The sequence below is a fragment of the Triticum dicoccoides genome, chromosome 4B (assembly GCF_002162155.2).
Source record: "Triticum dicoccoides isolate Atlit2015 ecotype Zavitan chromosome 4B, WEW_v2.0, whole genome shotgun sequence".
NCBI lineage: Eukaryota > Viridiplantae > Streptophyta > Magnoliopsida > Poales > Poaceae > Triticum > Triticum dicoccoides.
The window spans coordinates 646,430,671-646,439,212 of record NC_041387.1 but is presented as its reverse complement, the minus strand read 5'-3'; positions in this window follow the sequence as shown (position 1 = coordinate 646,439,212).

Sequence of the window (8,542 nt, the reverse complement as noted above, 5' to 3'; positions counted from 1 at the left end):
CGGCGCGGGTGAGAGACGGCGGTGAAGACGTGGACGGGGCATGAGGACCGCTAAACCTAGACAAATATTGAGGAAAATGGAGCTTGAAGGTCGAGCTTGGAGAGGAGAGAGCTTAAGTAGTGTGGCTCGGGCATTCCATCGAACACCTTGTATGCATAGGAGGTGAGCTAGAGCACCACCAAGCCCTCTCCCCCTCGGCGGCCAGAAAAAACAGAGCAGTGTGCTCTGCTCTCACGCGAGGGGGTATATATAGGCACCTCATTGATCCCGGTTGGTGGCATAAACCGGGAATAAAGGGAAGCCTTTGGTCCCGGTTCAAGCCACAAACAGGGACCAATGGTGGTGGGCCAGGAGCCAGGCCCATTGGTCCTAGTTCGTCCCACCAATCGGGACCAAAAGGTCCAGACGAACCGGGACCAATGGCCCGGCCGGCCCCCAGGGCTCACGAACCGGGTCCAACGCCCCCATGGGTCCCGGTTCTGGATTGAACCGGGACTAATGGGCTGACTCGGCCTGGACCTTTGCCCCCTTTTCTACTAGTGCATGTGCGAGAAAGTAGAGAGGATTACGGCAAAAACTGGATTCACTTCGTGTACAAAATGGACAATCTCTTTCGAAGTATCAGGTTTTCATACGGAAACTCGTCTGTTACAAAGGGATTACATTTTTGAACTTATTTGAACTCCATAGTTTTTCTGTGTTCAAAATGCACCATTCAAAGCCACATCATCAATTTACAACCCTTTCTGACTTCATTTGTTATTTTTTCATGCATTTACTGATTATTTTGAGTTATAAAACCATGAAATTGAAAAGCATTTGAAATGAACTCTGAAAAGGTTGAAAGTTGGCTTGATTTCATCATTTCACCCACATAGCATGTGTGAGAAAGTAGAGAGGGTTACAGCAAAAACTGGATGCACTTCGTGTACAAAACGGACAATCTCTTTTGAAGTATCACGGTTTCATACGGAAACTCGTCTGTTACAAAGGGATTTCATTTTTTGAACTTATTTGAACTCCATAGTTTTTCTGTGTTCAAAATGCACCATTCAAAGCCACATCATCAATTTTTAATCCTTTTTGACTTCATTTGTTATTTTTCGTGCATTTACTGATTATTTTGAGCTATAAGACCATGAATTGAAAAGCATTTGAAATGAACTCTGAAAATGTTGAAAGTTCGCATGGTATCATCATTTCACCCACATAGCATGTGCAACAAAGTAGAGAGGGTTACGACAAAAACTGGATGCACTTCGTGTACAAAACGGACAATCTCTTTTGAAGTATCAGGGTTTCATACGAAAACTCGTCTGTTACAAAGGGATTTCATTTTTTTTGAACTTATTTGAACTCCATTGTTTTTCCTTGTTCAAAATGCACCATTCAAAGCCGCATAATCAATTTTCAACCCTCTCATGAATAGATAAGTGACCAAATTAATAGAAGTTCATCATCACATTAAAACCAAAGTACATACATAGTTCTCATTGAACAACATATAGCTCTCTAGAGCATCTCACTACTAGGGAAAAGCCTATACACAGCAGCGCTCCTCAAAAGACGACGCTACTGCTATTTAGCAGCAGCGCGTGAATGCAAAACGCGCTGCTGAAAGGAAAATAGCAGTAGCGCGTGTGGACCAAATCGCGCTACTGCTCTAATTGCCATGACCCCGCCATCCAGCTAGTTATAGCAGTAGCGCTCTATATTGAAACGTGCTACTGATATAGAAGTTAGCAGCAACACTCTTCTGAGAAAATCGCTACTGCTAGGATCAGCCCACAAGTTTAGTCCCACCTCGCTCCGCGAACAGGGTGTTTACCACCTTAAATATGTTACTTCTGAAACTATCACAACCAGCTGGTCTTCACTGAAATCTATGTGTAGAATTTGTGGTCGCAATATGAGTCCTCTCCGGTACCTACCGGAGAGGACTCATATTGACAATTCAGATTGTACACAAAAAGACCATTGATGGCCAATGTATTTTTGCATTGACGTATTTTTGTATACTTACACTTAGCATTAGCGCTTTTAACTGCAAAGCGCTACTGCATGTCCAACTTAGCAGTAGCGCGCAAGACAGCACAGCGCTACTGCCATTCAGATTAGCTGTAGCGCGTTTTGGCAAACGCGCTACAACTAACCCTACCTTATCCCCACGCGCGCGACCGACCCTCTCTCTCACTCACATTCTCTCCCTCTTAGTCACTCTCGCCCGCGCCGATAACCGTCGTCGTGCGTCGCCGCCGCCGCCGCCGCCTTTGTTCATCCGCCGCCGAGGTACTCCCCCCTTCCGTCCCTCCTCCCTCCTCCTTGCACCGCGCCCTCCTCCCTCCGCCTGCGGACGCCCCTCCTCCCTCCTCCGCCGGAAGCCCTCCTCCCACCGCCCTCGACCTCACCGCCGCCACCCGAGCCCACCCAGCACCCCACATCCCGATCCTGATCCCGCCCACGCCGCCCCTACCTCTCCGTCGTCCCCACCCCCTTTCTCTCTGCTTAGTTAGTAATAGATGTTGTTTAGTAGTAGTAGATGTTAATTTAGAGTTCATAGATAATGATTTTTAGTAGTAGTAGATGTTAATTAGTAGTAGTGATGGTACTAGTTAACTAGGGCAGTATGATTAATAGTAGTTGAACTAGTTTAGTTGTAGTTGAACTACTTTAGTTGTAGTTGAACTAGTTTAGTTGTAGTTTAACTAGTTTAGTTGTAGTTGAACTAGTTTAGTAGTAGTTGTAGTTGAACTACTTTAGTTGTACTTGAACTAGTTTAGTAAGTAAATTAATAAACTAGTTGAACTAGTTGAATTAATAGAACTAATGTATTTTTAGTAAGATAATTAATATAACTAGTTGAACTACTTTATTTTTAGAAGGAGCTAGTTTTTTTTCTATTTATAGTAAGTTTATATTTAGTAAGAACTAGTTGAATTAATAAAACTAGTTGAACATGTCATATTTGTTGTTATTTTTTTAGTTTAAGCAATTATTCGGGATGTATTAGTGATAACTTGTACGGTTTTTTCTTTTGCAGAAATCAAGGAGCCCCTCCATCATCCCCGCCGTCGTCCCCATCACCGACCCCCTCTGACATTGAGGTGAGACCAGCCAAATATCCATGTATATCTTGTGTTTCTCAAATAGGATGTGTGGTTGCCCAAGTGGTCGTTCATGTTCAGATTACACCTCCAAGTGGCCTATGTTTTGCCGGAGTGTTGATTAATTTCCGTTCCAGCAAATTTCAGGCGCTCGATATGTCCTTTTTTAACAAATGTCATGCCGTATTTTTGTGTGAATTCTGGCATGACTTGTGCTAGAATATGTAGGAAATATCAAGTGGCCTGGATTTTCTCGAAAAATAATGATCTAATTTAGGTTTTTTAGTACATATATTTAATTGTACAAGTTTAATCTTTGAATTATGAACGTAGGAAATGTCGTACTCGGACGATGACAGTCTCCCGGGGGAGTGCAACTAGTGCCACGACGATCGAGGTATATGCGACAGGTTCGTTGAGCTGGATGAAGATCGGTCTTCAGCATTAAGCTCGAGGATACCTTCGATGTTATGCAACAACGACAAGTGCTTTTTTCGTAATTAAGCATGACTTCAACAATTTCAACGTCTAATTTTCATCTTTTACAATTCGACTAGCTTATCCCATGCCATGCAATACGCTATGTCTTGGAGGGGATGGGTTTTGAAGACCATGAAAATTTTGAAACAAAGAAAATACACCTAAGGACCCATCTTGATATGGATTTTGAAGTAAATCTGTGCAATGCTCAGAGCGTAACCCATTTTGGTTGCCAACATTGGAAAGAACTTTGCAAAATGTATGGTTTTTATGAGGGTATGATTGTCACCATGGATCTTGGTGATCTTGACATCCAGCAAGACAATATGGACATTTGGGTCCTTGTTGACACGCTTCCGATTGTACTGCTATGTGAGTTTCTCAAACATAGTTATTAACTAATTTATATTGTTTATTTCAAAATAGTTGATAGCTCATTTCCATTGACAGCTTATTTTGATTCTTCAAAGACTGTGCGGAAGATGGTAGACAAAACCCACTACACCGATGACTCTGAATTAACTTATAAGGAGAAAAATCATCTGATCACATTTTGTACTCTTCTTGAGGATTACTATAACTATTATCGAACTCCTCCAAATTATGGTGAATACGTGCCACTAGTGCACGTGTTGAACCACAGTAACTTCTCTGGAGATACCCTGGTAAGATTTTTTACTATTACGACATCCGTGCATCTTTTGCATACTTCTAAAACTAGTACATCATTGCTAACTACGAAGTTATTACTATGTTTTTCAACAGAAACTCCCGATGGATTGTGTGCCTCATCTGATGTATCTCAATGGTCGCCTTACAATTCTAAACATACTGCAACGTAAATCTAGGGAGCTCACCTGTGCATGTCGGATTTCTAAAACTGGTGAACACATGTTCATCAAAGAATGGAAAAAATGTTTGGACATTCGCAAGGAGGTTCTTGGAAGTAACATTCAGCAAAAGGCAAGAATTGGAGACAAGATAATCTCCATTCTCCATAATGGAGAGTCAGGGGCTATCTTGTTTTTTGCTATTTTACCTTAGAAAATGTAGTAGGTTCTAAGAGAATGTAGTAGGTCCTATGAGTTACAATATGTTTATTATGTGGTAATGTGTTAGAGTTGATAATGAGGAGTACTTGTGATTACGACTAGTGACCAATTTGCTATGTGATGTCATTGATGAAAAGGATGATCTTGAGGAGGTGTTATATGACAATGATGTATTATGATGATAAGTTGTTAATGATATGATGACGATGATGATATTATTATATCACTGGGTGAAAGAACCGCGGATACATCCACTTGAAACTAGTCCACGGTTCTTTCACCCCGTGATGTAATAACTCATTATGATGTAAAAACAATCTCTAGTTCCTGTTGTATGAAAACTTGTGTAAAGTGTATGAATACAACATGAAATAAAAAAGAAATAAAATACTAAATAATAGTAGTAGCGCGGGCAAGGAGAAGCGCTACTACTAATTACCAGTAGCGCTTGTCTGGAGAAGCGCTACTACTAAGTCAATTTAGCAGTAGCGTGTGTCTAGGCACGCTACTGCTAAGCTTTAGCTGTGGCGCCGTATCAGTAGCGCTCCTGCCCGCGCTACTGATAGGCCTAAAACCCGCGCTGCTTCTAGGCTTTTCCCTACATTGAGAGTATGTAAAATATTTCAATGCAACAACAAATGCGATCATAACCGCAACCAAGGTAACAACTGATCCAACTGCATAATGATACCAAGCCTCGGTATGAATGGCATATTTTCTAATCTTTTTAATCTTCAACCGCATTGCATCCAGCTTGATCTTGTGATCATCGACGACATCCGCAACATGCAAGCCCAATATCATCTTGTCCTCCTCAATTTTTCTTATTTTTTCTTCAAGTATTTGTTTTCTTCTTCAACTAAATTTAACCTCTCGACAATAGGGTCGGTTGGAATTTCCGGTTCAACAACCTCCTAGATAAATAAAATCTATGTCACGTTGGTCGGCATAATTGTCATAAACAATAAATGAACCAAATAGTTATGAAAAGATAATATATACCACATCTGAATCATAGACATCATGAGGGCCGACGGGGGCGGATACGGAAACCATCGCACTATATAATAACAAGGAATAATAAAAGTAAGAAAATCAGACAAGTATCTATCTGAAGTAAGAATTTTTTTCTTTCAGAAAGAAGATAAGAACAAGAGGCTCACCACGGTGGTGCCGGCGACGAGATCGGCACGGGCGATCGACGGTGGTGAAGACGGGGACAGGACGTGACTGACCGCTAAACCTAGACAAATCTTGGGGAAAATGGAGCTCGGGGTCGAGTTTTGACAGGAGAAAGATGAACTAGTGTGGCTCGGACATTTCATCGAACACCTCATGTGCATAGGAGGTGAGCTAGAGCACCTAGATGCCCTCCCCTCGCCGGCCAGAAAAAACAGAGCACTGTGGAGTGCTCTGCTGTGGCGATGGGGTATATATAGGCAACTCATTTGTCTCGGTTCATGGTAGAAACTGGGACTAAAGCCCGGTAATCTGTCCCGGTTCAAGCCACGAACCAGGACCAATTGTTGTGGGCCAGGAGCGAGGACCATTGGTCCCGGTTCGTGCCTAGAACCGGGACAAATAGGTCCAGACGAACTGGGACCAATGCCCACGAGGCCTCGGCCGGCCCCCTGGGCTCATGAACCGGGACTAATGCCCCCATGGGTCCTGGTTCGTGAAGAACCGAGACTAATGGGCTAGCCAGGCCTGAACCAAAGCCCTGTTCTCTACTAGTGGCACCTCTCACAACATCACTGCTAGGATTAATTTTTCAGGTATTGCCAATGTTTGGAAGGAGGATTACCGCTTCGTGTTCTTGATAGTAACTGTAATTTCTTCATTGATCTGTTTGATTTGCTTAGAGAACTTTGGAATCTTTAAGGTGATGTATCTACTCTCTGTGCAGACACTCGTCGGACAGTTTCTCTATCTATTTGAAGGTAGGCCACCGCCTGGAGAAAGAGGGGCAATTTCTGTACGGGGACGAGAACAGTCATTTCTCTGCACCAACACATCCCAACACTTATGTCGAAACCATATCCACGTATGCACTTCTCATCTCCATAGAGGTGGTGGCCACACATGACAGGAAGGCAAGTGCATCCAAGTCCTTCTCCATGCTCCTAGGCGCGGTCCTAGAACAAGGTTTTGCATGTGGCCTTCCAACCTCTACTCGAGTGCTCCAATGGCTGATGTGCCATTGTTTGAAGCCCATTTCCCCACTTTAGAAACCTAGGAAAAATGACTGTTGTCCTTGATCGGTTTCGCACCAGGGATGGGTGGGCTTGGGCTTACCATTTTACAAGGCAATATATGAACACGGAGGGGCCCTCTGACCTGCACCGCCGCAACCGGTCGCTACTGCAACATCTCTAACGCGTCCTCCAGGCGTGCCTTCCCTCCCCGTATGTGTGCGCCTCCCCATCCCATGGCACCTCATGACCGTTGTGCGCGAAGGTCGCTGACATGCCTTCCCTCGACTCGAGGTATTGTAGCCCATCCTGCTCCACGGCCCAATCCTGGTTCATCGACATGGCATCCTCCCCACTGGTGCCCCATTGGCTGGCTCTCGAAAGTGTTCGGTGAAATAGTTTCTTCATGTTTAATCTAAACTTTTGGTTTTTTGGTCCATATTTTACATTTGAATTTGATATTGGAATATAAAATATTATTGAAACATAGGCGATGGAAAAATAAAATTTTGAAGTATTGTGATGTTCGGTGCATAGAGTTGCACGCCCATAAGACTGAAAGGCCTAAAAATAATTATTTTTAGAGACCTTCTGTAATTTTTCAAAATGCTTTTAGTGCAGGCAACGTATAGAATTATTAGATATTCGCTCCCCACGAGGTATTCCCAGCCCATAAGGGTTCAAGTCCTGATACTCACATTTGTTCCTGAATTTATTTCAAGAGACATTCTCATCGACTACGAGATATTTTTGATTACTTCGTCAATCTCAGCATAATATGCTGCCTCAGTCTCTCGGAAGTGCGCACAGGTGTAACGTGTGCGTGTTTGTTCACAAGGATGGGTGTATACGCGTAATATGAGCGTCAACATATGTACTGTGTTAAGAAAAATATTCGCGCCCCGGGCCTCTTTCTTCGGCTTGGGCGTCCCACGTGAGACAGTGACAAGTGACAGCGAACGATGAGGGCCCCTGACCTGGACCAATCACTAGTAGCTGATCAGCGATCGGTCTCGATCCCCACACAGCGAACAGCAATCGCAACGTCCACCTACACAGCCGGTAAACCCACCCAGTAAACGGCCCAAAGACATCCCATCTTCGAGATCCGTTTACAGGTCAGCAAACTTAGCTACTGTATCTAGCTAGCTGAAGCGCTTACAAGTCAAGAAACTAGTGCTGTATGCAATATGCCCATCTGGCCATCTGTGTAGGAACCGCACAAGTTGAGAGTTGCTATCTACCTCAGCTAGGTGAAATGGAGCTGGGACCTGACGTACGGTCACACCATGCACGTCAGCTTCGCAACTCTCAGCATATGGACGCCGCACCATGGACATTGTGATGCTCTAGCTAGTAAGAGTACTCCGCTAGTATTAGTTTGCTGGTAAAGATCCATCGATATTTTTTTCTATATGTAGCTATACACGTGTTGGTGCCTCACGCCATCTAGCTAGGTATGATTAATGGTGAGCTCATGGATGCATTAACAACATCCGTTGTCGGCTTCATTACTTCTACCTTTTGCTCGCACGAACAGTTCATGTTAATCAAGTCCCAGCAACTTAGTTAATAGTCATTGGCAGCAATAGTAAGGAAATCGTATATAGATCGAACTGGTTACGTCGACGAAATGGTGATGATGGTATTTTTTTCCGAGGGAAATAATGATGATGGTATGATATATGGTATATGCATATCATCTCAATACATG